Below are 6,314 nucleotides of genomic sequence, written 5' to 3' on the forward strand. Positions count from 1 at the left end.
AAGACCCTGTGCCCAGGGCCAGCCGGATGCCAGCCTGTCCAGGTGACCGCTGTCACCACACAGCGCAGCCAGGGCACAGTGAGCTGAGTCAGCAGCGGCAGTTGAAGTCTCCCAGTGTTCTCGTTTATTTTGGGGAACTTCTTAGAGATTATTTATTAGAAAGACACGAGCAGAGCTTCCATCCTCTGGCTCACTCCTCAGATGCCCAGAAAGGCTGGGTTAGCTGCATCAGATTCCTAGTGCCAGGGGCTAGCAACTCAGTCTGGGTCTCCCCTGTGGGTGCCAGCTGTTTGAGCCGTGACCTGCTCCCTGAATCTGCAGTCATGGGAAGCTGGAGTCAGGAGCCAGAACAGGGACTCGAACCCAGGCCCCCCGACACAAGAACACCATAAGGTTATGGGTGTCCTGGTGGGCAGCTTGTCCCCTAGGCCATGCCAACACCTGCTCCTGTTTTATAGTTGTAACGTCTGAGCCAGTGTCTGTACATTAATGAGTTTCTGATTGCATCGTGGAGGCCAAGTACAACTTGGAGCCCTTTAAGGTGCCCAGGCCCAACTGAATAGCATTTCAAAACCAGGGTGTGACCCTTGGCCTCATCCTCACACATCGTTACTTTAGATGTGGATTGTGAGCGAGCCAGGCCCAGGTCACAGGGTGGAGGCAGTGCCGTTTCCAACGTCAACTGGCCATGACCAGCTGTGTGGACCCAGGTCCTGCGACTTTCTGAGCCATCTCATCACACTGTTCTCTCTTGAGTGACCTTTGGGTGCCAAAAGAAGACAAGTCCCCAGGGTCCCGATTAGAGCGCAGTGCCCATCATGGTTTCAGCAGAGTCCATGCAGGTCCACCCAGGGCACACTGTAATTCCATCTGGTTCCTTAGAGACAGACATGAGGTACCATTTGTGAGTGACTTGGATCAGCGGAGGATCTGCCCCAGGGACTGCTGGCAGTGACGATGTCCATGTCCAGGGAGCCCCTGTGGAATGGACCTGCGGTGCGGGATAGATTGAAAACTGGAGCGGTAGCCTTGGAACTGGGGATGGGGCGTCCTGCTCACTGCTTGCTTGGGGCTTGGGACCTGACAAATGACCAGAAGGATGTCCCCAGGAGCCAGTGGGTCCCCAGCCTGCCAGGGACCTTATGGTAGGATCCAACGTGTGGCCAGGGGCACCCCAACCCAGGGAGAAGGCACATGCTGTGACTTAGCCTGGACCCCGCCCTGCTGATGGCCAGAGCAGGTTCCTAGTGCCGTTTGTTCTTTGAGAGGTCGTAGTAGTTTGTTCCTCATGAAATACTGGGGATGGCAGTTGGGAACTTGCCCAGCAGTGCCCGAATGTGTTTGTAAATGATGCTTGTGGGTGTTGCTGGTGTCTTCTGCTTTCTCTCTGTGCCTGGGTTAGGCGAGCAGGTGACTATGGATTCTGAGATTGAAGAAGTGTCCCATGACACAGGAGTGAGTGTGCACACGCATGCCACGGCAGAGGAGGGAGCAGCCAGCCTGAGCAGGAGATGGACCAGGCCAATTTCTCAGTTAAAAGGCAGGTACCCCTAAGAGGAGTCTGTCTTTGCCAGTTCCTGGGAGCCATTTGTTGGGCTCTCTCAGGGGGGTTATTTGACGTCTTGCAGGGCCTGGCCACACAGCAGACTCCTGGGCTGCAAGGACCCTGGGTGTGCCCCTGGCGAGAACCTCGAGTCCAGCTGTGGGGACGTCCTGGACGTCAGTGGGATGTGGGCCTAGTGTTGCCTTCTGCACCCCTATAGCAGCAAGCTGGGACGCCAGGTCAGCTGTGGTGGCGGTGTCTTCTGCCACTACAGGCAAGCTATCTCTTGCATCCGCCAGAGGAGTCAAATGATAAGGTTCTCCCCCCCCCCGCCCCCCAGTACTGTTGTTTTTTCTTTAATGCTTTTTTAGTACATAAATAAAAGATACCTTTTGTTTAGGAAGGAACTGCAAATGAACGAACAAAAATATCACGTGCTGTGATGCCCTCTGATAACTGTTAAACATCACTAGATGCAGATTTTTTTTTCTGTGCACCTGTGTTACTTTTTCCAGAAATGTCTGGTTTTCCCATATTATTTTTCTTTTAGCCCAGATCCTGAGAGTGTATAGGGGCTGGCCCCCTAGCCGCTTTATCCTCTTCCACTTTTGCTTTAACTGTCTGGTGTGGAGGGAGAAAGAGTTTTCTTTGCCTCATGGTGAACACCTTGGCATATCAACTGAAATGGGACATCACTCAAACGTGGGTGCCTCAGCGTCCTTCCAGGGGCTCAGCAGGCTCCACTGTCCGGCTCCCCCATATGAGCAGAAGTGACACAGGGAGTTCCAGGCTGGGACCCTGCCATGCCTCTGGGCAGTCAGCATCCCTGCGTCTGCATGATGCCCCAGGCCAGGAGCTGCTGATAACAACCCCAGCAAGGAATCAACCTTACAGGGCAGCCCCCTGAGGCTTCACTGGCACAGTCAGCCCTGACCCACCCACCAGGGGAGGAGGGTATGCACGTTTTGGGGACTTTGAACACCAGTTACCTTGAACTGAGAAGATGGTCCTGGGTTCTAATCCCACCAGAACTGTAGGAGAAGCTTGCACTCCCTGTTTAACCCTGCTGTTACCATGGGGGCAGGAAGCTAAATATATATTTGTTACAAATGTGGACCTCACAGACCAGTTATTGAGATATGTATTTTTTTGGTAGCCTCTCCGTTCGTCTCCCAGTCAGTATTTTTAGAAAGTGATTTCAGTCATCTCATTTATTTCCAAGAGGTTTCTTGTTTTGTATTGTTTTGCTTTGTTTTGTTTTGTTCTCAGATGAAGAGTATAACAGTTTAATAGAAACGATCCTACCTAATTAATAGACTCAGAGGTTAATCAGACCCTGCGCGGTTTGTGGCAGAAGCTCCCTTTGCTGACATGCTCCTAAGAAGGTCTTTCCCACGGCAATTCCAAGATTGTATCCACGCGAGCCAGTGGTTTAGTCACGTCCATTCTCCTTTCTTCTGAAACAGTGCACTCTCTGGCCTCTTGGGAATTTGCTTCCTGAGTTGTCCCAACACTGTTGGAACCCCGTTTCCCCGCTGTGCCCAGTGCTGCTGCCGGGAGCAGGGACAAGCACTTTCCCTCGCCCACGTGTTCCCGCGCGTTGCAGGTGGCCCGCTCTGCCTGCACGTTGTGTCACTGGTTTGTCCCAGCTTTGGACAACGTGTCCCCTTCCTCACATTTCTTACAGGGACGTTTAGGAGAATGGGGTCACAGAAGACGTAGGTACTGTGCTATAGAGTCAGCATCTCTGCAGCATTTAACCTTTTAGTCCATCCAGAGCATTTTTTATCCCTAGGTGTTTTTGTTGTTCCTAGCGCAGGGTCATTTTGTGCTTGGGGTTATTGTAATCAGGCCTTTTGGTCCTTACCTTTTCCAGGACCTTGTTCTTGGCATGTGGGCTCACCAACCCATGGAAATTCCATACAGGGTTTCCTGAGGTCAACCATCGGAGTAGGTAGAGTTCAACTTCATGTAGAGAATGAATGCACATGGCGTGCACGCAACTAAAACCCTTCTGCCTTGAGATGAATCAGCTGACGGTGCGGCTCCCCGGCACATCTCCGGGAAGTGCATCTTGTAGTTCAGGTTACGCAGTGCCAGCCCTTCTTCTAGTCCTCCCACTCGGGACCTGGCCGGGGACAGAGGACACCGCTCAGTGTCAGTACACCTCAATCTACCTCATCCTTACGTCTGCCCCAAGAGAGTAGGATGTGCTGTGGACTGCTCTGTGTAACCCGGTCACCTCTCCTGGAACCAGCCACTTCCGGGCTTCTCCTCACGTGTCCTTGTTTCTTTCTGCCTTCTCCAGGTAGGTCATAGTTGCAGGTCCTCGTGTCATCTTAGATGCTTGGTCAGCACTTTCACGAATGATGCTTCCCAACTGATACATGGCCGTGCTGTAGAGCCCCTTCTGCTTTAGATACGTACTTTTTTTTAAAAGTTAGACTGTCTGTAGTGTGTTCCCAAAAGCATAGATTTTGACTCTTGCATAAGCTCTTCTTATTCAAGTTCCATCCTTCTATTTCTAGCTCGTGGAATGTTCAAGCAGGAAGGGATGTTGGGAGTCTGTTGAATGGGTTTCTCTGTACCTGCTGAGGTCGTGATGGTTCCTCTGTCCTGTGACATCTGATCGATGCACATGGAAAGCCCTGATGTAGCCACGGAGCGGTGTTCTCCCACGGCACGCCTCTGCCGTGTTCACAGGGGCTCTACGTGATGGGTCGGTCTGTGCTGGGTTGTTATTTTCTGCTTCTCATCTGTTTTTCCGATATTTCTTACAAAGATTGTGAGCTGCTTGTTCAATAAAAATGAGAGCTTTAAAATGGGTAAATTATTCTAGATTTGATTCCTTTTTCTTGGGGAATTTTTAGCTAGTTGTATGATTCCTTTTACTGTTACATTTATGTTATCTTATTTTACAAAGATTTAAAAAGAAATTTGGGAAGCTCTTGATCTTTTTCTATGCCCTGGAACAGTTTAAACAATAATGAGAATTTTTTTTGCTCTTTGAAGTTTTGATAACATGTATGAAACTGCCCAAATCTAGTGCCTTTTTAGGAAGTAATACTTTGATAATTTTTTTCAATTTTTTTCCATGCTTATTAGCAATTTCTTCTAAATTTCTTCTTAGTCTATACGTTTTTGACAGTTTAACTTTTCTAAACATAGTCTATTCAGATTTTCAAGTATGTTTGCATGCAGTTATATTATTCTCTTTTCTTGTTGATAATGTAATATTCTGTGCTTTTTTTTTTTAAATTCTGAGATTTTCCGGGATTAGCTCTACTTTATTGGTCTTTTGAAAGAACTGGTTCAGGGATGTCTCTTTTAACATACCATCTTAGCACATTATGAGGATTTTTTATGAATTTTTTTTATTATTGTCACACTCCTCAAGCTGAATGTCGTTTTAACTTTTTCTTGTTTTAATGAATGACACAGTTCCTGCAGTGTAAAATTGCGGTTCATCCTCCGCATACATCTTGCCGTACCTTTTACGTTTTTATACTTGCTGTTCTATATTATAAATAATTTATCATTTCAGAATTGAGCTTATTTTTTGACTGCAGTTATTTCAAACGTTCCTTTGCTTTCAGATAGTTTGGTATTTGTTGTTCATGGTTGTTTTAAACATTTGTCATAAAGTTCTGGTTTTTTTGCCTTGTGGTCTGAGAGGGTATGACCTGGACAGTCTGTGCATTTTAGAGTTACATTGTCCCTGGATCTAATGCACTTTTAATTTTAATAATAAACATTCCCTAGAAAATTATGAGGTCTCTATATTGGTGGGAAAAGTTGATTTGTATGTATTCACATGACTTCATTAAGTACATTATGAATCTTTAACTTGATTTGTTAAAGACTAAGGTGTGTTACTCCCCATGACTGTTGTATTTCTGTCCTTTCTCTTCTATTTCTATTTTTGCTTTGTGTATTTTAGTATGATGTTATATGATCTTTTCATACATTAAGGGGGAAATTATTTTCCTTTAAATATTTGTGTGCTTTTGTGAATTTTACCTGATTTTGTTGTAACAGAGTTGTTTATGTAGAAATAAATAGTTCAGTAAAATGTTTGTGTTTTTTTAAAAAGTATCTGTTTATCTGAAAAGCAGAGTGAGAGAGAGAAAAAGAGATCTTTGATCTGTTGATTTACTCCCCAAGTGGCTATAATAAACAGGATTGGAGTGGGCTGGAGCCAGGAGCATCTTCTGAGTCTCCCACGTGGGTGCAAGGTGTCAAGCACTTGGACCATCCTGTACTGTGTTGCCAGGCACATTAGCAGGGAGCTGGATCAAAGGTGGAGCAACCAGGACTCAAGCTGGAGCCCATATGGGATGCTAGCATGGCAGGTGGCAGCGTTGCCCATGTGCCCAAGGAGGTATGATTCCCAGCTTGGCAGTGAAAGGGGCATAACCTTCTCTACTTGCTCTTCCTCCAAGTGAATGTTCACTGGAACCCACTGCTCCACCAGGCTCCTGCAGGACCTCTCCCCTCCTCCATAGGTGAGTGTCTGTGTGGGTGGGGCTCACAGAGCCACAGAAGGGTGGGGGGCAGGGCCCCATTGTTCACCACCCCTGCACCTGGACGCTCCACCCAGGGATCCCCACGTGGCTGGCTGTTCCCAGTCGCAGCTGCTGGGGCCCTCTGGGCAGCCACCCTCACTGGGGTCAGCTGAGACTTCAGGCTGTGGGGAGAGTGACTTTAATTCAAGGGAACAGATGCTCGCAGGCATGAGGAAAGCAGGCGACGGCTGAGTGGCAGTGCCGCT

This window comes from Ochotona curzoniae, unplaced genomic scaffold (assembly GCF_017591425.1).
Source record: "Ochotona curzoniae isolate NIBS_2020 unplaced genomic scaffold, NIBS_Ocur_1.0 scaffold_4701, whole genome shotgun sequence".
Lineage (NCBI taxonomy): Eukaryota > Metazoa > Chordata > Mammalia > Lagomorpha > Ochotonidae > Ochotona > Ochotona curzoniae.